The sequence below is a fragment of the Globicephala melas genome, chromosome X (genome assembly GCF_963455315.2).
Source record: "Globicephala melas chromosome X, mGloMel1.2, whole genome shotgun sequence".
Taxonomy (NCBI): domain Eukaryota; kingdom Metazoa; phylum Chordata; class Mammalia; order Artiodactyla; family Delphinidae; genus Globicephala; species Globicephala melas.
The window spans coordinates 46,898,533-46,926,380 of NC_083335.1; the positions used below are offsets into that span (position 1 = coordinate 46,898,533).

The window sequence follows — 27,848 nt, forward strand, 5'->3', positions numbered from 1 at the left end:
AATCTGGCTAATGGTTTATCAATTTTGTTTATCTTCTCAAAGAACCAGCTTTTAGTTTTATTGATCTCTGCTATTGTTTCCTTCATTTCTTTTTCACTTATTTCTGATCTGATCTGTAAGATTTCTTTCCTTCTGCTAACTTTGGGGGGGGTTTTGTTCTTCTTTCTCTACTTGCTTTAGCTGCAAGGTTAGGTTTTTTATTTGAGATATTTCCTGTTTCTTAAGGTAGGATTGTATTGCTATAAACTTCCCTCTTAGAACTGCTTTTGCTGCATACCATAGGTTTTGGGTCGTCACGTCTCCATTGTCATTTGTTTCTAGGTATTTTTTGATTTCCTCAGTGATCACTTCGTTATTAAGTAGTGTATTGTTTAGCCTCCATGTGTTCGTATTTCTTACAGATTTTTTACTATAATTGATATCTACTCTCATAGCATTGTGGTCGGAAAAGATATTTGATACGATTTCACATTTATTACATTTACCAAGGCTTGATTTGTGACTGAAGATATGATATATCCTGGAGAATGTTCCATGATCACTTGAGAAGAATGTGTATTCTCTTATTTTTGGATGGAATGTCCTATAAATATCAATTAAGTCCATCTTGTTTAATGTATCATTTAAAGCTTGTGTTTCCTTATTTATTTTCATTTTGGAAGACCTGTCTATTGGTGAAAGTGGGGTGTTAAAGTCCTCTACTATGATTGTGTTACTGTCAATTTCCCCTTTTATGGCTGTTAGTATTTGCCTTATGTATTGAGGTGCTCCTATTTTGGGTGCATAAATATTTACAATTGTTATATCTTCTTCTTGGTGGTCAACTGATTTTTGACAAGAGAACTTTGCAATGGAAAATAGTTTTTTCAACAAATAGCACTGAGTCAACTGGGTATACACATGTAAAAGAAAGAAGTTGGATCCCCACTTCACATCATGTACAAAAATTAATTCAAAATGGACTGAAGACCTAAGTGGAGAAACTAAATCTATAAAACTTTTCGAAGAAAACATAGGTGTAAATATTTCTGACTTTGGTTCCTTATGTATAATAAAATGAAACAAAACAAAAAATGGAACTTCATTAAAATTAAACACTTCTGTGCTTCAGAGGACACCATCAAGAAAGTTTTGCAAATCATATATCTGATAAGGATCTAGTATCTAGAATATATAAAAAACTCTTACAACTCCACAATAAAAAGACAATCCAATGTAAAAAAGGGCAAAGCGTTCGAATAAACATTTCTCAGAAGATATGAAAATGGCCAATAAGCACATGAAAAGCTGCTCAATATCATTAGCCATTAAGGAAATGAAAATAATAACCACTATGAGATACCACTTCACACTCACTATGATGGCTATAATCAAGAAGACAGAAAATAACAAGTGTTGGCAAGGATGTGGAGAAATTGGAACCCTCATACATAGCTGGTAGGAATATAAAATGGTACAGCTGGGGCTTCCCTGGTGGCGCAGTGGTTGGGAGTCCGCCTGCCGATGCGGGGGATGAGGGTTCGTGCCCCGGTCCAGGGGGATCCCGCATGCCGCGGAGTGGCTGGCCCATGAGCCATGGCCACTGGGCCTGCGTGTCCGGAGCCTGTGCTCCGCAGTGGGAGAGGCCGCGATGGTGAGAGGCCCGCATACCGCAAAAACAAAAACAAAACAAAACAAAAAACAAAAGAAATGGTACAGCTGCTTTAGAAAACAGTTTGGCAGTTTCTAAAGGAGTTGAACATAGAGTTGCCATGTGACACTACAATTTCACTCTTAGTTGTATACTCAAGAAAGTTAAAAATATATGTCCTCACAAAAACTGGTACGTGAATATTTGTGCCACTATTATTCATAATAGTCAAAAGATGGAAACACCCCAAATACCCATCAGCTTATGAGTGATGTAAGCTATAACAAAATGTGTTATATCCATACAATAGCTATTAGTTAGCCATAAAAAATGAAGAGCTGTTTCATGATATAACATGTATAAACCTTGAAGACATTATGCTAAGTGAAAGAAGCCTGTCACAAAAAGGTTACGTATTGTATGATTCCATTTATATGAAGTGTCCAGAATAGGCAAATCTAGAGACAAAAGTGCATTGGTGGTTGGGGGAGGGGGATGGGGAGTGACTGGTTGTACAACTTTGTGAATATAGTCATAACCACTCAATTGTATAGTTTGAAGGGTTACGGTATGTGAATTATATCTCAATTTTTTAAAAAAGAATTTTTGTATAGTGAATAGCCATGGAAAAGAGAGAGTGTTTTCCTCCTGAGATGACTACCCATTATAAGGTGATAAATTCAGGATTCCTCTCTTAAGATACACCCTATTGCATGAGCAGGTATCTTTCCAGCCCTCTCTGCATCACCCTGTGGGAAATGGTGCTCAGGGACCTGGTACAAGTGCAGATACTGTAGCAAATGCTATTGTTGGTGTTAATAAACTGTCCTTTGTCTCTGACCCCAGCATCTTTTGCCAGCATCTATGAAACTGTGCCAAACTTGTTAACTTGTACATAGGGTAAAATCTCAGACTCTTCAAAGTTCTTGACAAGGACCGTAAAATTAATTTAGTTCAACTTTCTCATTTTACATATTTCAAAGCTACATCACATAGCTATGTATTTTATTTCAAGAAAGCCAAGGAAGAAGAGATCAATAGGAAGAAAAAATTGGTTTCTTTATGGAATGCATTTATCAGCCTTTGACAACTTCGTCCTTAATTTGTTAGCATTTGTCATGCCATATTTCTTTTTATTTGTTAGACTCATATTAAAGTACCATTTTAAATACATGACTCCAAAGAGGATTCTCTGACCTTTTTTTAGTGGTATTTGCTGACCTAAAACCTTCTTCTTCCACTTGTAATAGTATCTTTGAAGGACTAAAGAGAAAAGAGATCTATAACGAAGATTCACTGGTATATGTAGAGATCTGTGATCAATTTATCCTTGGTTATCAGGAAAATGGTGGTATTATGAAAAATAATTTAGACACCATTGGATGTTTCTTGAAGTGTATCATAACTTCAGGATAACTTTTATAAAATAGGTATCTGCTAAGTGATACAGTGCTTGATAATAAATCGGGTTATTTCACTACTTCTGTACCCTGGTTCTTTTTTTATATATATAACTATTTTATTTTTATTTTTGGCTGTGTTGGGTCTTCGTTGCTGCGTGGGCTTTCTCTAGTTGCGGCAAGTGGGGGCTACTCTTCGTTGCGGTGCACAGGCTTCTCATTGCAGTGGCTTCTCTTGTTGTGGAACACGGGCTTTAGGTATGTGAGGTATGTGAGCTGTGGCTCATGGGCTCTAGAGCACAGGCTCAGTAGTTGTGGCGCACGGGCTTAGTTGCTCTGCAGCATGTGGGATCTTCCCAGACCAGGGCTCGAACCCGTGTCCCCTGCATTGGCAGCCGGATTCTTAACCACTGCGCTACTAGGGAAGCTCCTGTACCCTGGTTCTTATATATCATTAGGGATTGTTCTAGTTCTTGGCAAACAATTCATGTATAGTTTGTTTATTTTTTTAAAAACTGTCCTTGAATTTCAGAGTTCTTACATATATCCTTGTGTTCAGTGGTGGCTTAGCTTATAATATCTTATCAAAATAGATTTTTAGTTTGTGTAACACACTCTGCAAGGTCATGATCATCATATTATGACAAAACGTGAACATATTTCTGCTGAGGTTTTGCTACAAATATAAACAGCACTTTACAAAGTTTTTATTAAAAAATATCTACATGGAATGGGTCTTAAGACTTTAGGCAAAAATTAAATAGATGAATAAATTTTCTTGAAAATAATAAGCTCTAATACTTTATGCAATAGTATTAATTAGGCAGTATTCTAGAGCTTAATATATTCCTTTATCTTGGTTGGGTCACCATGGGTCTAGCTGAATTTTCTCCTTCAACATTGCATCTCCTCTGTAATAATATTTAGCACATTTTATTGTACTTGCTTGTTTATATTGATTCCCCTCCTCCAGACGGCAAACTCCTCAAGAACAAGAAATGTGTTTGTCTTTCCAGCTCTAGGACCTATGCCAGTGCCTGGAACAGAGTAGGCATCCAGAAATGAACATCGATCCCCCAGGCAGATCATACCTTTAGAAAGGTAACTCACAGTCAACTAGATTTTGCCAAAAATCCAATTTTTAAATTTATATTAGATGATATATATTTACAGGGACCTTTCTTTGTATTAATATGTGTGGAAACCTGAAATAATAACTGTTAATGGGCTGAATTGCTTATCCTCCCAAAATTCATATATTGAAGTCTTTTTTTTTAATTGAAGTATAGTTGTTTTATAATGGTGTGTTAGTTTCTCGTGTACAGCAAAGTGATTCAGTTATACATACATATACATATTCTTTTTCATGTTATTTTCCATTATGGTTTATTATAGGATATTGAATATAGTTCCCTGTGCTATACAGTAGGACCTTTTTATCTATTTTATATATAGTAGTTTGTATCTGCTAATCCCAACCTTCTAATTTATCCCTCTCCCACTCCCTTTCCCCTTTGGTAACCGTAAGTTTGCTTTCTATGTCTGTGAGTCTGTTTCTGTTTCGTAAATAAGTTCATTTGTGTCATCATGTATTTAAGTCTTAACCCCTGGTATCTCAGACTATAACTGTATTTGAAGATAGGGTCTTTATAAAGGCAGATAAAATGAAATGAAGTCCTTAGGGTGCACCCTGATCCAATATGACCCATGCTCTTATAAAAAGAGATTAGGACAGAGAGACACACAGAGGGAAGACCATGTGAACACAGAGAGAAGATGGTTATATTCCAGCTGAGGAGAGAGGCCTGAGAAGAAACCGACCTTACCGATGCTTTCATCTCAGATTTCTAGCCTCCAGAATTGTGAGAAAATAAATTTCCTTTTAATCCACCAGTCAGTGGCACTTGGTTAAGACAGCCCTAGCAACTAATACAATAGCTAGCAAACTAATGCAGTAACTAAAAGATTGGTTTGGTAAGTATAGAATTTTAAAAAAGAAAGAAATCTCATGGTTCTGTGGGAATATTTTATATACACTACATTAGAGCTTCTTCTCCTCTACAGAACATATACCTTTATAGTAACCCAGTATTTATTTATTTTCTCTAGTATCTTTCCTTTATATAAATTTGCACACACACACTCACAATTCCTTATTCTCTCTCTAGGTTTCATGGTTCTTTTTTTAACAACATAATCCCTCAGTTCCTGGGTGGAATCACAGTAGAAGTAAAAGTTTATTTCCCCATCACACCTCTTATAGTCTCTAAAGCATCTTCTAACTTCTGTGTAACCAGGGGCTATCATCTGCTACTCCTGCCTTACTGACTTACTAGCACAGTATGTGAGCCAGGAAATGTATCTTAGAAAACTATGAATGATAAATGGAATTAGTGGATCAATAAAGAGAAAAGTTAGTTCTCTTATGAAATCTTATTATTCTTCAGGTTTAATTTCAGAACGAGAATTGACTTAATTTTATCACAGGAAAGGGCCTTGTATAGTAGTCTTTTCAAAGGAGGCAATTGTTTTATGATGTGATTTGTTTCCTAGAAAAATTACAAGGAATGAATAGAAATAGTCACAGCTTTCCTCAAAACAAAGTAATATGTTACAATCTTTTGAAGTTAAAGTGTGTTTCCAGCAAGATATACCCAACTCTGGAGACCCATGTAGATAGCGGCTTTGACAAAATACAAAACCTATTAGCCAATTTCTCAGAAGAATAATATTCTAGCCATAGCAGAATATTCATAGGCCATCAAATTTAGTTTGAGAGTACATCCCTGGGATTCCATAAAGACACAAATTAATTCTCAAGAGTAATCTATTTCACAATGAACTTCAAATTGTGTGTTTCCAAACATATAGTTATCTTTTTTATGGAGACATAGATAGAAATATTTTCTGATTGAACAGTAGACAATGGATTGACTTGAGATTTCCTCTTTTCAGGATAAAAATTATGGGAAACATGGGAATTTTTATTCCTGGAATTACTGATCAAATGAAAAACTAAACATTTAGTGACTTCAGGTAAGAGGAATTCACTAGGAAGAGCTGAGTATAAAGTGCCAGGTAACCAGTAAAATGTGAAAACAAAATCAGGGGAATTCATGAGTGTGTTGTTTTTGTTGGCTGTTGTTATTGTGTTGAGGACCACATTCAATCAGCCAAATCAATTGTTGATTTCTTTTTCATCAGGGTGCCTGTATTTGACTTAGGACCAGCTCAGAGGAAAACTGCTTTCCTCTTAGTCTTATCTGGCTCATTTTTCCTTTCTAATGACGGAAAACAGATGGTGTCATTATACTTTTGCAAAATCTCCCTATTCCCCATTTTCCCACTAGGCCTTCCTGCTAAAACTGGCAAGAAGAGAGTAGCAACTTGAAGATCACAATTCTTTGATTTCATCATCCCCAAAGCCTTTTCTCTCCATTCCACTTTAGCCAAATGTTCCCATGGTCACACCCTAGTTTGTACAAAATTTAGCACACTACTTTAGCATCTACTTCAGAATCACTTATAGAGAACTGGTTTAAAATGTGGATTCCTCATGCACCCCACTCCAATGATTCTGATTCAGTAGGTCTAAGGTGGAACCCAATAATATTCAATTTGATAAAGCCCCTCTGTGATTCTTGTGCAAGTGAATTGTTGACCACACTTAGAGGAACACAACTCTAGACAGGTGTGTATCATAGTGGGAGATAGTTGAGAGAACCCTCATTTGAAGTCCTCTGTTTTCCTTGTAAAATAGGTGAGTTTATCTTCTTTCCTGACCTTCATCCCATTAGCACACTTCTATACATCCATCAATATCCAAACCAAAGTAAAACCTTTTTAACTTCTCCCTACCCAGTTGATCAATCTTATTTTGAGTCATTAGGGTATCTCATGCATATGTTTATTATGGTTCTTATCATACATGGTAACAACTGCTTCTGTCTCCTTAAATCTTAGTGTTCCTTAGGGTTTTGTTGTTTGTCTTCCTCTTTCCTTACTCTTCACATTCCTTGGGCAATATCATCTGTGCCCATGGATTCAACTATCACCCCTTAAACTAATGACTTTCAAATCAGTAACTCTAGCTCATGTATCTCTCTGAATCTCCAGATCCATACTTCCATTGGTCTACTGGGCATCTTTACTTGATTGTTTATAGATATCCCATGTCTCAGTATCAAAAACTGAATTAGTTTTCTTCCTGTGTCCCCAACCTCTTCCCCAAACCTGTTCCTCCTCTTCTATTCTTCTGAATGGCACCACCATGTACTTAGTTGTTGAAGGCAGAAATTAAGCAATCATTAATTTAAGGAAGCAATCATTCTTCCCCCACTCCTTCCCTCATTTAATACTGTCAGACCTTTTTCTGAGATATTTCTCGAATCTCTATTCTCCACTCCCTCACTGCTACTACATTGGATAAAAGATAGTTTATTATAGTATATGGTAGTTTATGGTAGAGCCAAGAGTAAATAAAGATGTTACTTGGTAAAAAGCAAGTAAGTATATGTATATGGATTCTTCAAAAAAAATCTTTCATATTTATTCCATTCCTAAAGGTGTTGAAAAGATAATTAGATAGAGGGAAGTACAGAGTAATATGTTAGCCAAATCCTCGTCTTTCATAGCATGGAGTAGATAAATAGTGTCTAAGATCGATAAATTAGGAAATGGCAGAGCAATACATTAAAAATAGCACAAGAATACAATGAGCCAAGTCCAGAATGTGGGAGATTCCTTAGCACAAGTGACCTGGATTATTAAGAAAAATTAAATGGCATGGGAAAATGGGATAAGGGAACTATTATAGATTATTAGAGACTTAAGAAACATACCAACATAATGCAATATGCTGATTTTGTTTAGATACTAATTTAAATAAACAAAAAGATATTTTAGGGATAGTTGGGAAAATTTGAACACAGATTGGGTACTGGATGTTATTAAGTAATTATGATAAAGGTATTGGGATTATGTTTTTAAAAATTCTCCTCAATCTTGTAGAGATACATACCAAAGTATTTATGGGTGAAAAGATACAATGTCAAATATTTGCTTTAAAATACTCCAGGTCAAACCATATACAAAAATTAGCTCAAAATGGATCATAGACCTAAATGTGAAAGTCTAAAACTATAAAAATGCTAGAAGAAAACATAGGAAAAATATTTTAAATCTTGGCTTTGGCAAAGATTTCTTAGCTATGATACCCCAAACACAATACATAAAACAACAAACTGATAAATTGGACTTCATCAACATTAAAAATTCATGCTATTCAAATGATACTGTTAGGAGGATAAAAGGACAAACCAAGCACTGGGAGAAAATCTTTGCAAAGCATATATTTGATAAACGATTGTATACAGAATATATAAAGAACTCCTAAAATTCAATAATAAGTAAACAACCTGATAATAAAATGGGTGTGAGAAAAGAGTTAGCATAGCAGGTCTTATTACTCACTCCTCACACATCTCCAGGAGAACTTGGAGCCGTTACTGAATATTGGACACCCTTTGCGAATGTGGTATCTGGATGGTTCTTTATGTTAACGATTAAGGAGTTTATTGTGTATACCGAAACAGTGGACCATGTCATACTATCTTGTCCGGATTGCTTTGCACAAACATCAAGTTGATTACGTACAACTGACTTCATTGTTCCGTCCTGAGTTCTGGTTGCCATAGCTGGTTGCGTAGCAGGATGTATCCATGTGCCCAGCCGTCAATAAAAGCCTTGGACTCTGCGACTTCAATGGGCTTCCCTGCACAGATGTCCCTATAGTTCACAGACAGAGAAAAAGTATGTCCTCTGGGACTCCAGATGGGAAAGAACTTGGAAAGCCTGTGCCTAACCACTCTGGACTCCACCCAGTAGATATCTTGTTCCTATTGCTTGTGCTCTATAAACTTGTTCTGTAACAGATGTTAGCCACGAGTAAAACCTGTTGCTGAGTCTTGTGAGTCCTTCTAGTAAATTAGCAAATGTGAGGGTGGTCTTGAGACACTTGAGACGATAGGAAAATAATTTGAACAGAAGCTTCACCAAAGAAGATATGAGTGGCTAAGTACATTCAGAGCTGCATAATAATATTAGTCATCTGGAAAATGCAAAATAAACCACAATGAGATATTGTTTTGTACCTTTTGGAATGATTAAAACTAGAAAGATTGATAATAATAAGTACAAGGAGGTAGAGGAATTGAAACTCTCATACACTGAACGTATAAATATGAAATGGTACAACCATTTTGGGAAAACAGTTTGGCAGTTTCTTGAAGTTCTGCACATGCCTACCACACAATTCAGCCATCCCACTCCCATATATTTACCCAAGGGAAAAGAAAGCATGCGTTTGTACAAAGGCTTCATACATGTTCATAACAGCTTTATTTGTAATATGTCAAAACTGCAAACAATCCAAATGTCCTTCTAGAAGTGAATAGATAAACTAATTGTTGTATATTCATCTATCAATGGATAACTACTCAGCAACCAAAATAAAAGAACTATGGATCCACACAATGTGGATAAATCTCAAAATAATTATACTTAGTGAAAGAAGCCAGACAAAAAGAGTACATATCGTATGATTCCATTTATTTAGAACTCTAGAAAATGTCAACTATAGTGTCAAAAGCAGATCAGTGGTTTCCAGATTGAGGAAGGGGTGTGGGGAGAGGCAGAGGATATGAGAAAACATTTTGGGGTAAGGGATATATTCCTTACTTTGTGGCGATGGTTTCATGGCTGTATACATATTTAGGAAGTTGCGAAATTGTACACTTTTTCTTTTCAGAATCATGGTGGTTGTAATGTAGCTTTATTTATTTATTTGGCTGCATTGGGTCTTAGTTGAGGCACGGGGGAATCTTTGTTGCAGCATGCGGGATCTTTTTGTTGTGGTGCACGGGCTCTTCATTGCGGTGCACGGGCTTCTCTCTAATTGTGGCACGTGGGCTCCAGAGTGTGCCGGCTCAGTAGTTGCAGAGCATGGGCTTAGTTGCCCCATGGCATGTGGGATCTTAGTTCCCCGACCAGGGATCGAACCCGAGTCCGTTGCATTGGTAGGCGGATTCTTAACCACTGGACCACCAGGGAAGTCCCTGTACATGTTTAAATATGTGCAATTCATTGTATGTCAATTATATAAAAAACATAAAACTAACAAATGCCATTTAGGAAAACCGTAGCCCAGTGTTACAAATTCCACCGTATCTCCTGTGTTCCCAGCAACCTAAATTGTTTCCTTTGCAAACAACAGAACAAAGGCATAGTGTTTCTAGGCATTGAGCAAGGAAGAGAGGAGCTGAATATTGGAGCTAAAAGTTACACTTGACTCCTGCCCCAAGGACGGGTTAGCTAAGGAGATAAAACCTGAAACTATAAGAAGCTCTAGGAAAAAAAGAGAAAGAAGGGTCTAGATGAAGCAATATTGGCAAAATGTTCATAATTTGTGTAGCTGAATGATGGGTATATGGTATTTTTAAAATAGAAAATGTGTTACTAGCTTTAGCATATGAGTTAACAGAAGAACTGAAACCCCAAACATTCAAAAATGGTTGCCTATCAGTAATGGAACTGTGGGAAAAGGGGCAGCCATTGTTTACTGATTAAATTTGTACCTACTTTGTATATTGCTTTGTTAAAAATAAAAAGTTTTGCAAAAAGTCAACATCAGACCTGTGTAAAAAAAGTGTTCTTCCCTTATGCGAAGTCACTAATTTGTTTAACTCAGTTAATGATTCATGCAGTAAATTTAGCCATTTTGATGATCACTTGATTTTTGAAAGCTGAAGTTTTTTAAAAGTTCTGATTTATTCTTATTTGTACAGTTTTGGTAGAAGAAAAGGATTCTAAAACTGGAGGTTATAAGTACTCAGATATTTGAAAGCCGTTAGGTTTTATTTAAGAATATATAATTTTGGTAAGGCTTTATGAGATGAAAAGAATTATTGACATGCTGCTTATACTTATATATATCAAATATCTTGTACTTCCAGTTGAGAGGTATTTTTATTATATTCTACATCACTATTATCCTTCTTTGCATAATGGAGAGAAAAATTTCAGGAACAGGGGAGAATTCAAGAAAGGAAAAAGAATATCTTTATGCTTCCTCCCCTCATCACTTTGGGGGAATCTTTGACCACCATAAAGGAAAATTTTGAAAAATATGTATTTTTTACATATTTTATCATATGTTAAAAAGTCTATAAATTTGAGAAATTTGGGGTTCTGAGGATTCAGAAAAATGGTTCTGAATTCATAGTGAATTAGAAACAATTGCTCCTAATGGTATCCTAACTGACGAAAGGAATTAGTTGCTGGTAAACCTAAGAAGGTAAGAACATAGGAAATGCCTTATTGGATCAAATCAGTGACTCTCTCCAAGATACCAAGGGATATTTTGGTGGAAGTACCCTGTGCTTTCATTACAAAGCAATAACCTCAAAATGTTTTTCAAAACACCCTGTATATCCTAAAATGTCCTTTCATATCTCATTAGGGATCTACAATCAGTGAATTTCCTAAACCTTCCTTAGGCCTATTTGTAGTAGAGTCTGTGCAGCCGAGTTAAGGGTACAAACTGCAGTCAAACAAACCTGGGTTGGAATCTTAGATCTTGGACAAGTAATTTCTCTGAGCCTCATTCTCCTCATCTGTAAAATGCAGGTAACTAAAGCAGCTACTTGACAAGGTTTTTGGGAGTATTCTGTGAGAAAATTCATGTAAATCATTGAGCATAGGGCCTGACAATTAGTACATAGTAAATCCTTGTTATTTTGTATTTTCAGCCTGTACATTTTCTTGGTGTTAGTTATCAGGTCCATTCTACTAATTAAAAGTGAAAACCTTTTTTACAATAAAGGTTGGGCTTTAAAAAGGTGAAATAGTCAATCATCTACATGGTTTGATTTTAAGAGTATCAGGAAGATTCCAACCCCTTCATTTCCCCTCCCCCCACATAAATACAGCATACTCTACTACTCACTTTCATTCCATCAATAAAGCTCCATTTCCTTATTGACTTTGATCAAAATTCAAGTCAAAATTCAGATGTCACCAGGGTGGGTACTTCTGACTCAAGTCATAGATTGAAGACAGGTGAAATTTTAAAAAGTTAAAAAAAAAATAGATGTCCACTGAAAAAAAAAAAGATTGAATGAAGAATCTAAGAGTTCTTTCAATTCTCTGGGGAGAGACTAGGACAGGCACTGAATGGAGGAGAGTGGAGCAAGGGGTGCTAGGAGCTACCAGGGAAATGGAACTCTCCTCGACCTTATGGCTAGGGAAGCTATTTAGTGGAGTGCACTTTTTCCCAAAATAAGAATCACCTGGGTCATTCATTAGACAAACGGACTCACAGGCCCTTGCCCTGGAATTTGGTAAATGTAGGGTGGGGTTAAGGAATCTGAAGGGTTAATGACCACTCAGGGGATTCTTAAAACCTGACAAGTTTGAAAAAAACTAGAGCGCTTAAGAGCCCAGGCTTTGGAATCAGACAACACCTGGGTTCAAATCCTAGCTCTCCTCCTTAAGGATGACTGATCATGAAGTTAATTAACCACCCTCAACCTTGGTTTCCATCTCCATAAAATGTTTGGGGATTAAATAAATTAATGTGTACAAGACATTGTCTCACATTAGACACTGAAAAAAAGAATTGACATTATTATTATCAAGTGTCTTTTGTTTCAATTCTTTCATACTTATATATGAATCCTTAGAGTCTCCTGGGCAAGGTGCCAAAGAGGTCAATGATTTTCTAGAACTTTTTGTTTGCTTTCTGACATGTCCTTATCTTTGAAGGCAGAGTTAGAGAAATTAGCACTGTTATTGTGATTAGCTGTTGTGGGCCACCTTTTATATCTTAATGCCTTATCATGTAAATTAGGCATTCAGAATGTCTGAGGATTTCTATTCAGACCCTTTTCCATAGGCCCTGATGTCACCTGTCCCTGAAAAGTTGATTTGCCTCGGAGTTACAGGGTTTTCAGACTTTAGTCTTCCGTCTGAGTTCCAACTTGAAAAGACCCAATAACACTCGACTTTGAGTTACAGTTTAAGCGAGGCTTTGAAAGCGCTTCAGAGATTGACTTCCAGGTTAGAAGGGGGCAGGGTGTCAGAGAAACAGAAATGAACAGAGGAAGACAATGCAGGGAAAAGTTAAAGACACATCAACAGTAAAAAGGAAATGACCATGAAAAAAGAGACAGAAAGGCAGGTTGACGGTGCCAGATAGAGGAAGGGGAAGGGTGGAGAGACACAGAGAGAGACAAAGATAGAGAAAGCAGCAGAGACGGAGCTAGACCTGAGGACAGAGACAGACAAGTACAGACAGAAAGAGATCAAGGCATGGGCTGGAAGGAAAGCTTCTCTATTATTAATAAAAGTAGGTTTCTATGGAAATCTCCCTAGAAGTTGAAAAAGGGGAAACTCATTCATTTAACACAATTTTAAAGTAATTACTATGGGAAAGGCACTGCTCGGAATTGTGGTGGAAATACAAGCATTTCAGCCCCTGGGTGGGGGAAGGGTGTGTAAGGCAGAAGGTAATGAGCAGCATGAAGAAATAAAGTGCTTCTTAGTTCAGAGAAGGGAAGAATGCATTCAGTTGGAGGCTGGAGGAGGTAGCTTTGGAGCTGGACCCTGAAGGATGAATAAGGGTTTTAACAGATGGAGGGGGGAAGACATTTTCAAACAATGGGAAGGGCACTGGTAAACAAGAGATGTGTTCAGGAAAAGAGGAATGGTATGATTTGGCTAAAGTTCAAATTACAAGTAGAGGAGTAGTGGGAGAAAGCTAAAAAATCATTTTCTATACAGGAAGAGGGGTTGAAGGTAAGACTGGGGAGCAACTGAGGGTTTGTGGACAGGGGAGTAACAAGTCTGTGAGTGGGAAGCATTAGGAGGACAGAAACCGGAAACCGGAAGCCAGGTAGTGAAGACGTGAAGGATACTGTTGCTATTGTGCGTTCCAAGAGGTGAGTCCTATCAGCTATCTCTTAAACATCCCTTCCTCTCTGTTTTGCAGTGTCCTAGTCATTACTGCTTGGATCAGTAACGGTCCAAAGTCTTGATTGAAGGTAGAGGATAAAATCAAGGGAGAAACTGAAGACGACCTGTAGGTTTCTAATTGGAAGGATGGTAATGTCATTACCAGAAATGGTTTGGAGGAGATAGGTTTAGTTTTTGATATGCAGTGTTAGTGTGGATGAAAAATGTCACCTGCCATATCAGTAAACAAAGGATGTTGCAGCCATGAAGCCCTCAGCCCCTGCAGCTGTCCCAGCTGTGCACCCAGAGGGTATTAGGATGAAGAAAAGCAGGATACTGGCCCTAGACAGTTAAGGTACATAAGGAAGTAATGATTTCGATGAGCCCAGACTCTTGCATCTTCCCATACATACATGGAAAAGTGCTAAATTCATTAACTTGAGATGTGTGTTTTTCTTTAATTCACAGTAATCTTTTGATGTTCCAACTACCTGTTTTTGTTGCAAAACTCCTATGTATCCTGGCTCCTCCCTTACCTCTTTGGAGCACTCCCTCAGAGCAATCTGATAGGCTGTCTTCTGGGCTTAAGTCCTCAGAAACTCTGCTGAATAAAACATAATTCTCAAGTTTTAGGTTCTGCATTTTTTTTCAGTCGACATTAGAGATGCTAGTGCAGCATTTGGATGATATCCAGGAGGTGATTGGATTATGGATCTAGACATTTGGAAAGAGTTTGGTGCTCTAAAGCCTGGAGGTAGACTATGATGTGTTCCAGGAGATGGACTAAAATAGGCTCTGTGGGAAGAGTTCTTATATGCTTCCTTTTAACCCTGAGTTCCTATTCAGTTAGACCCTGGAACCCTGTGTTAAGGGATCATGACTCTCAGTAGTAGATTTAAATCAGTTTCGCCCTTCTACTTGATTGTCACCTCTACTCCTAAGACATCCTTGCAGACCCAGAGGAAAAAGAGAGAGGGAATTAATAGACAGTCATAAGCTATAGGCAGTGGAATGGGATGAAGTGTTCTCTTTTTCCAGCTGAGCACAGCACCTACCAGCTAGATGGGTTACTCCAGCTGATGAGCACAGAGTAACAGCAAATGGTATGAGAATACAGGTGGCAAAATGAGATGGCTCTGTGTCTATTCATGCTGTCCTACTTTGCTCCTCCAGCTAGGGAGAGGGTATTCTGCTGAGTTTTACAGAACTGATAGGACTAGCTCAAATGGCTGAGGAGAGAACCCTACTATCTCCATGTGGGTGCTTGCTTCTTCCTTAAGGACTCAGCCCTCAGCCCTTCATGATGCAGGGTGGGAGGGTGATTTGCTGTGAATAAAAAGGGAGTGAGGCCAGATGAAGAAACACTTGGCTATCTCAGGACCTGTCATCACCTACCTCTCACTGTACCACTTTTAATTCCCTCATTTCTTCCATAGTATTGCAAACCTTTGCTTCCCTCCATCCCCAAAACCTGCAGTGCTTACTCCAACCACATTCAGTGTAAAGTATCCCTTAAGCACTTAAATGTGTGTAGCTTTGTCCTTTAAAACAAGTATGTTCCAATAATGAGGAACGGGTGCTTGGGCCTTCTGTAAGTAACCTCTTTCACTCTGCCAGCTGCTGGACACCTTGAAGCAATTGATCTAGTGCAGTGGATCTCAACTGATGAAATATATCTGAATAACCTAGGGGAGCCCTTTAAACATACAGATGTCCAAGCCCATCTTGTGATTATAACTCCTTTGGTTTTGGAGGTAGGACCCAGAACTATGTATGTTTAACAAGCTTCTTGAGTGATCCTCATTCACATGAAATGTGTTATCAGCAAATTGAATTATTTCCATCTTGGCCATTGACTACAGTAGTTGGGTCTTACAGGCTTTAGGTCCTATTCCCTAGTTGTATTAGCATCCTCAATTTAGTGAGCATGAGTTTCACAAAGGGGAACATGTGAAAAAACGTATGCTCAGTCCCCATTCCATAGCTACTTGATCAGAATCTCTGAGAAAAGGGTGCTGGAATCGGCATTTTTACAAACACCATAGTTAGTTATAGTGCACTAGTCTGCAAACCACACTTTGAAAAATACTGAACTAAGTCTGGGAAGTGAAAGTTGGCAGGAGCGATGCAGTTTGGGGCACAGTAGAAAGAAGAGGTAGATCAGATGAGCTGTTGAGTCACTGCAGCTCAGTAGACCAAAAAGGTCATGGTTGGAGTCTCCGCTGCAGTAATGTACTGGCCTGTGGTTACAGCCTAGGTAAATGAGGCCAGATGACAGCTAGAGAAGACTGCTAACTAATTAAACTTGGTCTAAGGTCAGGCCACCAATTGGCAGACACAACTTCTTTTTTAAGTTGGAGAATATGGATGAGAAGTATAGGAGAGACCTGAAATATAAGAACTTTTCCTTTGACTTCTCAAACCCATTTTCTTATTTATTTCTCTCAGGGCTTAACTAGTTTCCTCTGTAACAGTATCAGCATTGACTCATAAATTATTATTCATTGTTAAATTATGTTAGGAATGCATTCGAAATGCAAGAACAAGGTGTACAATGTAGACACTATTTGACAAGGCACTTAGACTTTCTTTCTTAAGTGACGGAGGAATATTTTTTCTGTGATATTTGAAAAATGAAGGAAATGTTTGTATTTGTCATACAGTATATTTTGCGAAATCATCTGATTTCCTATTAAGTGTCCTTCTTCTATGAAAAGCCATGTAAGGTAGGGCTGGTTGCTTTTCTGTTAGTGGGAGGCACAGAGGGTATAACTCCTACTGGCAGTCAAACTGAGTTTGAGATTTCACATGTACTGTGATTTTCTGTTGTGATTTAAGCTTTTGACTGTTAACATATTACTCAGACTTCTGTCTCCTCTTCCAGTCAACTAGATGGTAAGCTTCCTGAAGGCAAGCATCTTGTCTCAGACTTCTTTATAGTCCTCTATCTAGCACAGGACCATGCTCGTAGTGGTCTCTCAATAAAGGCTGAACATTTTTAATGGCTAAGTAGTATTCTAGTGTGTGTGTGTGTGTGTGTGTGTGTGTGTGTGTGTGTATCACATCTTCTTTATCCATTCATCTGTTGATGGACATTTAGGCTGTTGCTGACATTTGCAGCAACATGGGTGGACTTGGAGGACATTATGCTAAATGAAATTATTCAGAGAGAGAAAGACAAATACTGTATGATATCACTTACATGTGGAATCTAAAAAATACAACAAACTAGTGAATATAACAAAAAAAGAAGCAGACTCACAGATATAGAGAACAAACGAGTTTTTACCAGTGGAGGGTGTGGTGAAGGGGCAATATGGGGTAGGGGATTAAGAGTATTATATATTAGGTATAAAATAAGCTACAAGGATATATTGTACAACATGGGGAATATAGCCAATATTTTATAATAACTATAAATGGAGTATAACCTTTAAAAATTGTGGATCACATTATTATATACCTGTAGCTTATATAATATTGTCCATCAACTATACTTCAATAAAAAGCAATTGAACTTACATGAGAGTACTGAGATGGGAATGACAGGATTGTGCACGTCCACTCCACTTGTGCTAAGTTGTAGTTCTAAGACACAGAGCAGCATGAGATAAGGGATGGTACGATTTTGGCAAATCTGCCCCAGCACTTGCTATTTATATTATGCACCCTTAAGCTGTGATATTTAGAGTTGATGATAGCTGAACCATTTTTAGCAAAATGGGTAGAAGACTAAGAAAATTAGCAGATCTCATTCACAAGAGTTGAAGAGAAGGACTCGTCCTTCTGCTTTGTGATAATGAAACTAGTGACTATAGGCCCTAATGTATGAGTCATAGAAACTTGAATGAATCTGCCCACTTCCACAATATTTGTGCAGACATGAATTATCTGCTACTTACCTCTATACATATTATTTCAGGTGAATCTGTGTATAAGTACACCAGGAGTAAGGAGGAATTGGCCCCTATGTAGACAACTGGGCATAGAGGTAGAACCATTCTTTGTAAAGGAAAGGATTCAACTTTACATACAGTGATATTTCATAAAAAGCAGATATGCTAGGTTTTTTTTGCCTTCTTCCTGACACCTCCACTTAACTAATAATTGCCATGAGAAAACAAGATAACTCTGTTGTGAAAAACACTAAACTTACAGTGTCCTGCAGCTACAAACATAAATCTGAAATAGAAAGGTTGATGTTAACCACCACTTATATGAAAAAGAAAATGCAGTTGTTGACTTCCTAAGACTTTTAAAAAAATTTTTTATTGGAGTATAGTTGTTTTACAATGTTGTGTTAGTTTCTGCTGTACAGCAAAGTGAATCAGTTATACGCATACATATATCCACTCTTTTTTAGATTCTTTTCCTGTACGGGTCATTACAGAGTATTGAGTAGAGTTCCCTGTGCTATACAGTAGGTCCTTATTAGTTATTTATTTTATATATAGTAGTGTGTATATGTCAATCCCAATCTCCCAGTTCATCTCACCCCCCTTCCCCCCTTGGAAACCATGTTTATTTTCTACATCTGTGACTCTACTTCTGCTTTGCAAATAAGTTCATCTGTACCATTTTTCTAGATTCCACATATAAGCAATATTCCTAAGACTTTTAAGAAACAGAAAACATTATGCGAATTAGTTGAGACAATTAGGTATTTAATAAAGAGTTTGGTTTCATTCAACTATGTGAATATTTCTCAGAATTCTTATCAAATATCTGCTTCCCTTTTTGATTCCAGGTCTTCTCTGATAAAGTGCTTCTTAGGTGAACCCAGCCCCACTACAAGTGTCAGAACCAGCCTTTGGTTGAACTGACAGAATGGGCCAGAGAGGGGAAGGATGGGGCTGAGAACCTAGATAGACTTACAGGTGTCAAGCAGCCAGAGAGGCAGGCAATCTGGAAAGTTCCAAGCAGCAGTCATTAGGAAAAGGTCCAGACAGTTAAACAGAGCCCAGATGATATGTTGAGATCCAGACAGACCAACAATTGGTATAAGAGAGGTCTTGTAACAGATGGCAAGGAACAAGTCATGAAGTCAAGGTTTAATGCAGATAGAACCTAATCACAAAGACATATTTTGGACATGAATTCTAGGTTAGGAATGAAGCTAAGATTGGTTATGATAAGGCAGGAGGTCAGAATGAGATCTAAAATGAAGGTGGCAGTACTGATCATTGAGATTATGGTTCCAGAATTGGAGATGACGTTGAACCCATGGGCAGAAATAGAATGGCTTCAGCTACTGGGATTAGTTAGCTGTTGGGGTTCTAAGCTAGATACTAAAATTAGTATATTCCTGTGATAACTTTATTTAGATAGATGCCTGCTGCCATTTCCCAACACAGAGGAAAACTTAATCTTTATATCCTTCTGAGTAGTGCAACTTGCTTATAAAATCTCATCTTAAAATGTCTTCTGTTACATATTCATTCCACAAACATTTATTAAATTACTGTATTTCAGATACTGTGGAATACTGAGGTGAGTAAGACACAGCCATTGGCCTTAGAAAATGTATAGGTTCATGAAGGAGCAAGCATCTAAAGTAATGATTACAATATGGCGTGCTAAAAGCACAAGGAATAGACGTAACTTTCATGAAATCATTCAATCAACCAAATGTATGGGGTGCCTTCTATTTTACAGGCACTGGTCTGGGAACACAGGATAACACTGAGTCCAAACTTGTGGTGTCATAAAAACCTTCCAAGAGAAGGTGAAACTTGATCAGAATTTTGTAAGAGGTAGCCAGGTAAAAGGATGTGGCAGACATTATCCATTCTCCCGTTCCTGCATACAAATAGAACCCTGACTTTTTTAGGCAGCATTGTGTCTAGTTAAAAATTGCCTGCCCATTCATACCCCATTCTAGGTATGAGTGACCATGTAAGTGAAAACCTCTTGGATGGGGCTTTGTTGAAAATCATTTTTTCCCAATGAAAATGAACTTAACTGACAGGTTCTTCACTCTTCCTTTTCTTCATGCTTGGAGTGCAGATATGAAACCTAGAGATGGAATCATCATCTCACAGCCATGAGTACAAGAGCCTCCTTATAATAATGGTAAAATAAAAAGATAATAGTAGTCTTGGTCCCTGATGATACCATAAAACTTCTATTTCCTTTGGGTTTTTGTTTAAGCCATTGTAGCCACTTCTCTATTATGTACTGTTAAACACAATTCTAAGTAATAAGAAGAGTACTGGAGTTTGGTAGTAGAGAGTTCAAGAGAAATTTGCCAGGCATAGGAAACAATGGCACATACAAATGTGTGGAGTGAGAAGCTTTCAGGATGAAGAAACTGTAAGGAAACCAAACTAGTTGGAGTTATGAAGGGAAGGAGACCAGAGATGAAGTTGGAGAGGTAAGTAAAGACCAGTTCCTTGTAATCCATATTAAGGAGTGTGGTTTTGTTGTAAAGGCAATACAGAATCTCTTATGGATTTTTTAATGACTTAACCTTTGCATTTTAGAGAGAACATTTTATTAGAATATTTAGGAACATTTGGGAAAGGAGAGACTGATGGCAGGCAGACTAGATAGGAGATTTATAATCATCCAGGTGATTAAAAACCAAAGCTGGGGCTTCCCTGGTGGCACAGTGGTTGAGAATCTGCCTGCTAATGCAGGGGACACGGGTTCGAGCCCTGATCTGGGAGGATCCCACATGCCGCGGAGCAACTAGGCCCGTGAGCCACAACTACTGAGCCTGTGCGTCTGGAGCCTGTGCTCCACAAGAAGAGAGGCCGCGATAGTGAGAGGCCCGCACACCGCGATGAAAAGTGGCCCCCGCTTGCCACTAGAGAAAGCCCTCGCACAGAAACGAAGACCCAACACAGCAAAAATAAATAAATAAATTACTAAAAAACTCCTACCCCCAACATCTTCTAAAAAAAAAAAAAAACAAAGCTAAGGTAGTAGAAATGGAAATTGATAGACCAGATTGGAGTTATTAATTATAGGTCTCTAGAAGAGACTTGAAATATATCAAGGAGGTAGAATCAATATAGATTGGATGTACGAATTTGAAATGGAGAACATCTCAAGGATGATTCTCAGGTTTCTGTCTTGGGTGACCAGATGGTTCACCAAGATTGGTACTACAGGAGGAGATCATTAAGTAATGATCCAAACTCTGATATCTCTGATAACCAGAGAGAATTTAAGTATGTTTTTCCAATTGTAAAAGTATCTCTCAGGAGCAGTGATAATACAGCCTCAACTCTTAAGGTTGACATTTATATAAACTTAGTGTTTTCAGAAAATTCCTAAGTAGATTGAGATAGAGATAATGGTATTTTACCTTCATACAATACAATGTTTAGGCTGTTCTTTAATATTTCTTAGAACACTGTTAGAAACAGAAACAAAATATGAAAACAAAGATAACAACACCAAAACAGCTATACTACAGGAACCATAGTAATGTTTTTTGTTTCTTTGTTTCCTATTTCAGCCCAGTTCAGCTCGGTAAGGAGAAAATGATGAATAGAAAAGAATAAGAGGGAAAGAAATGTGCCATAAGAGACATTTAACAGATGTTATTTTAATGTGTCTGACATAGCTCTGCATAGTTTTACACCTTTATGAGTTTATTGTGATAATGGTGGCAGAAAGATGCAGGCTCCAGGCGCTGCTAAGTAATGAGGCAATTTTGAGTTTTACTTGATACTTCCATTAAAATCTGTTCACAGTGTCTGTGCTCTTTCAATTTAGCCTAAATAGTACTTACACAAAAAGCCCTAGCAGTGGCAAAGGGAATCAAAACTGCCTGCATTCTTTTCCATCTATATGTCTTCTCTTTGGTTTGGTCGAGCTGAAGGGCAGAGTAGGTTGGCACCTGTTATCAGCCCGTGTAGCTGTCTCACAGTAAAAATAGTGATGTCCAAAGTCTAGTAACCATGACTAGAAAGGTTTGGTTGTGCCTAAACTTCTGTACTTGTTTGCATAAACCAAAAGCCCATATTTGGACAAAAGTAATGAGAGAACTGTAATCATTCAGTTCATCTTGGTAGGATTTGACTTATTGCTACTGCCTTCTGAATTAAATGGATTTAAAGGGGCACTTAAAAGACTTAGAAAAACTACTCTTGCTACAGATGTTCTGCTGCTTTGTTTATTTGTTTGTATTTAGCTGCACCTCGAGACTTGCGGGATCTCAGTTCCCTGACCAGGGATTGAACCCAGGCCACGGCAGTGAAAGTGCCAAGTCCTAACCACTGGACCACCAGGGAATTCCCCCTGCTGCTATTCTTAAACAGTGGAAGACTGCTTCTAATACAAGAGAGGATATTGGTGTGATGGGAGAAAACCAGATATTGTGGAATAACTCGGTTCTTATGAGCTAGAAATATGGATTAGGAAGTTGTTGCCTATGGTCACTTGAGCTTTATTGCCATGTCAAAGGAAAAACTGAAAAAGAAAGGGTTGCTTTATAAAATGTATTTTTGGGGGGACCATGCTCGTAAGTAAGTTTGGAAAACACTCCTTGGAGTAGTCAGACAGTAGGATAGTATTTGCTAAATTATCATTTCAAGGCCTAGATACCTAGGCATCAAGTGTATTTTTACTTATATGTTTAATTCACATCTTTCTGACACAGTGCTCAATAGTGAGAGGAAGTTTACATCCCACACTCTGGGATTGGATAATAAAACACTCCAAGGGGAATTTTTTTCCTGAGCCCGCTTTACATTCATCTCATACTCAGAAGGACAAAGGCTCATTTCACTTTTAACTTTTCTTTTTCCCTGCCACAACCTCATCACAGATGGTTTTCATACAAATGTGTGCTCTTTTGTTTGATTTACCTCAATTACTGTTTCTACCTTTCGTTTCCTAGAGTACTTTGCAGAATCCCAAACTATTTTAATTCCAAAGCAGATTAGTTATATACCAGTACAAAATCCAAGGCTCACCAATCAGAAAGCTAGGAATGAAATAGGTGTCTGTCTGTGAAGGCATTATAGTGATTTGGGGCCGGACCAGGTGGTGAGGTAGTGACAGAAGATCTTCACTGTTGCCACTTTGCTTGGAAGCAGGAAGTTACAGGAAGAAGCAATAATGCCTTAAGAGGAGTATAACAGAAAGGAAAAGAACAAGAAATAAAGCTGAACGCATAGAAATAGCTTCCACTTTACTTTTCATTATATCTAAAGGCTCTAGAGTGCTATCTGACATTTCTAACAGGAGAAACAGTCAATAAAAGGTATGAATAATTTTCATTTATATATACATTTTATACCCCAAATGTGGAAATCAGCCCATCTGAGAATGAGCATTCCTAACTGCACCATCAATGAGTTCAAAATCAACTGGACTGTGACTGTCAAACCCCTTTGAAACAGTCTATTTGTTTCAAAGTCATGTTATTTGCCCTTGTAAGAAGCAAAATAAACAGAGTAGTTTAAAAGAAAGTTGGGAGATAGTTGGGCTTTAAGGATTTGACAAGTTTGAGAAGTAAAAAAGAGAGAACTCAAGTTTTCTTTTATATGATGGGGGGGTGTTTATCCTATTTTTAAAAAATCAGAATCAATAACTAATTTATTCAACAAACAATTATTGAACACCTTCTATGTGTCATTTGAAATATAGTTGATTTACAATGTTGTGTTAATTTCTGCTGTACAGCAAAGTGATTCAGTTATACATATATATGTTCTTTTTCATATTCTTTTCCATTATGGGTTATCACAGGATATTGAATATACTTCCCTGTGCTATACAGTAAGACCTTGTTGTTTGTCAAACCTTTCTTTATTATAGAGTCTAGGTACTAATTATAGAACAGCTACCGAGGTTTGAACTTGTTCAGAGTTAAAAACAATGGTACACCCACATGCTCTTTCAGCCACCTTTCAGTAACCTGCCTGTTTCAAAACTTGGAAGCTTCAGCTCAGATTGTTAGCTTTTACCATTTTTTTTCTTTTTTTTTTGCAAGATACATGGAAAGGTGAAATAGGATAGAAAGTCATTACAATTCAATGGTATTCCTGTAGTGCCTGTAGACAATATTCTGACTTGTTTTTCTCATAGACACTTGGTTATAAATCCAAATGAATATTTTTTTAATCAGTCTTGGAAAAGAAATATCTCATCACAACCTGTTAAGCTTTATTTGTGAGAATATAATGAAAAGTTTAAGAAAGGAGGAAGAGACTTACAATACCAAGGTTTTCATGAAAATTAATCTAATCTATTGCTAAACTCAAATTCCAAGTCTGAGTTTTGAAACAAACTTTCCATGGCATTCTAACTAATCTGCGATGACTGTTACATAAATAGCTTTTTTTTCTCTACACCAAATACAAAATGCTCTCATTTCCAAATCCTGAAAAGCTGTTTGTGATGACATTGAATAAACAGGAATCCTTTTAAAAGAATAGACCATTGCTACAAACAAGTCAATTTCAGCATTCCTTTCCCAGAGCTATTTTGCATATTGGGTCATACAACAGTTTTAGTCCTAGTAACTGTCTATTTTGGGAGCTCACCTACAATCTGGTGACATTATGGGAAAAGTATGAAATTAGAACTGCAATATGAATTTTAAAAAAAGGCAAACATCCAGAGTTTAAAAGATTATATTAGTACTTAGCTACTTTTCATGTAGAAAGGTGCTTTTCAAGCACTAATTAATCCGCTTAAAACCCCTGTGAGCATGGCTGGGCTAGAAGAAAATCAGAGTTTTGAACAGAGAAAAGTGAAAAGTTTCTAGTGGAGCTATATTTTTCCATAACTCATCTCCAGGCAGAATCTCCTAAATAGATGTCAATTAAATTCTGCCTATCTGAATAGTCAGGCTGTTCAGTAGATTAAGAAATTCAGTTTTGCCTGAAACCCTTAGGGGTAACCCAAAGCCTTATCTCATAGTCAAACAAAATCTCAGATTGAGAAATCAAGGAAGCCCAGAAGTATCCTGGATATTTGTACATATTCAGGGTCAGTGATGGACTAATATAAACCTAAATACACTGGTTCTAACTAGAATTGGACATATTGCTAGGAAAATAACCAGTTAACTCACCGTGTCTAATTCCTTACAGGTCAATAATTCATTTCTGACTATGGCAGTTTCATTCAAACTTTTGGGGTGAAGGAATGCATTATGGGTGTCACTGACTGCCACTGGCAGGCCTGAGGCATAAACAAGAGAGAAGACCAAACAGAAGGGAAGAAGTGGTTTTGGTAGAAGATCACCAACAAATTCTTAAGATGTCAGCCATAATTTCTACCAATGGCCTGGAGGGCAGGGAGATAAATGCATTACCTGTTAAAGCAATGGAATGAGTAAAAGTAAATTCAAGGAACAGGTCATGCTAGAAAGTGCAGGAAGATCACCACATATAATAGCCAATTCATGTGAGAACCACGTCACAAGCCAGGATATTGTACGTAGATAGAATCTATGAGCTATCCAAAACACAACTCAAGAAACATGTCAAATTCAAATACAACATTGTGGCAAGGAGCAGCAGTACAACTATCCCCACACACGGCACTTATACACACATGAGTTATCACTTCCTAACATACTTCACAATTGACTTATGATGTTCCCCTCCCACCCTCCCCCTAAAGAATGGAAACTACTAAGGTAGAAAGTTTTGTACGTTTTGTTTACTGATGAATGCATATACAACAGTGTCTGGAATATAATAGGCTCTCAATAACTATTTGCTGACTAAGTGAAGTTTAAGAAATGAGTATGGGATGTTACAGAGTGGATGAATGAGGGGTACAAAGCACACTGAGCTCATTACAGTGGATTGTTTATCAACTACTATTTCTATAGCCATGTGGACTCTATCTTAAAGTACAAGTTCTCTATGGCTGCTGCTTTTTAGACAAATAGAATGGAGACCATTGAAGTGAACTGGGAAAAGGAGAGAGCAACAGGAGAGGGGTCCAGAGAATACTGAAGGGTGAAGGGGTGATATATTCTGTAGGATCCTGTTGTCCATTGTAAGGATTTTGGCTTTGACTCAAAGTGAGGTGGGATGCCATTGGAAAGTTTTGAGGAGAGGAGTGACTTGATCTGACATAGATTTGAAAAGAATCTCTTGGGATGCTGTGTGAAGAATAAACTGTAGGAGTAAAAAGGCCAAAGCAGGGAGACCAGTTAAGACACTACTACAATAATCCAAAACACAGATGATGGTGGTTTGGACCTGAGTGATAGCAGTGGAGGCTTTGAGAACTGATCAGACTGAGGGTATGTTTTGAAGGTAGAGCCAATGGGATTTCTTGATGGATAAGACATGGTGCGTGAGAGAAGGAGAATGAATCAAGGATGATGACAGTGTTTTTGCCCTGAGCAAATGGAAAGATGGAGATATTTATTGAGATGAAAAAGGCTTGGTAGTTGAAAGATTGGGGATGTTAGAAAAAAAAATAGGTTGGAGATTTCAATACATTTTCAGATAATTTTCTTCCTTGGCGGGGGCAGGATAGCAGTGGTGGTGGATACTAATCATTTCATTGTTGCTTGTTTAAGTCAACAAAACTGTGAGTGGGGATTTGGGGGGTTGTTTTTTGGTTTTACTTCTGAGATGGAATATGATGCAGTACAAAGAATCTTCAGAATATCTATCAAGGACAGAATAGATTTTATTATAGTAGATTAATGAGCACATTAAGATAAACTCATTTAGTGTTTTACTGTGATAATTCACTAAGAGAAATTAAGTATTTTTGGTGCCTATTGGTCCTCTTAAATTGACTGATACCAGTAAACTGTAAATTAAATATACATATGTGTACAAGGTGGAAACCACTAGCAAAAACAAGATCAGAGTGACAACCAGCCACACCATATTAAACTAAAAAGGCTACACACACACACAACTCAGAAGTTACACTACTTTCTGAAAGTGAAATCTTAAGGAGTGTATTACTGATTTCATTCTTGTAAAAAATCTGTACAAACTCAGTATGGCTAATATTATGGCGTTTGTTAAGCAAACAAATATTTGGAGACACACCCATATCCTTTGATCCAGAATTCCACTTCTACTAATTTCTCTTGAGGTAATATTAAGGATGTGCACAAAGGTTTACATCCCAGAATGTTTCTCAGGGCTTTTGTTATAATAAAAATTGGAGACTGTTTAAATAGCCAAATATAGAGGATTTTAAAAATTTATGCACATTCACTCAATGGAATACTATGCAGCCAATTCAGAGAATATTGTTGAAGTGTACATATTAGTACAGTAAAACCTGCCTGACATATGAGTGAAAAAAACAAGTTAGAAAACAATATTACATATGACCCCACTTGAAGAGATGTGGGCTTAATCTATTTTTGATAAGAAAAGTTCTGCAAGTGTATACCACAAAATGGTAACTGGTTTCGATGGTGGGATTATGGACAGTTTCTATGGTTATCTCTATTTTCTAAAATAAACTTGTACTACTTTTATAATAAAAATGTTCAAATGCATAGAACAACAAAGATTACAAGAGATTAAAGTATTTCATGCTTTAGAAAGATAAACAAGTCTTGTTCTCCCTGGAGACACACCCTTGTTCATGCATCATAGGATAAACCTCTAACAGCATATTATTACTGGCACTCCCTGGCTACAGTATTTCTGATTGAGATTAGTATGAGTTGCCAAGTTAAGTATTTAAAACACTCACAAAAAGCCCTTCCAATGTAAGAAATGTGGCTAAATACCCACATGTTCATAAGATGACTTTCAGGGTTTTACCAATTACAGTAATAATTTAAACAAATAACAATTAGTATGCATTCTCGCAGAACCTTGTGTGCTTTTGCATTAGCTATACAAAAA

General features: G+C 37.4%; 1 long non-coding RNA gene and 1 other non-coding gene across 2 annotated transcripts in view; one reads left to right on the forward strand and one right to left on the reverse strand.

Moving 5' to 3' along the window:
* Positions 1–27,848, forward strand: part of LOC115843966 (uncharacterized) — an 890,247-nt gene that overhangs the window by 19,486 nt on the left and 842,913 nt on the right. The window lies entirely within an intron of this gene.
* On the reverse strand, positions 22,212–22,283 carry TRNAE-UUC (transfer RNA glutamic acid (anticodon UUC)). The gene has a single exon. It is a non-coding gene; the product is annotated as a tRNA-Glu (tRNA).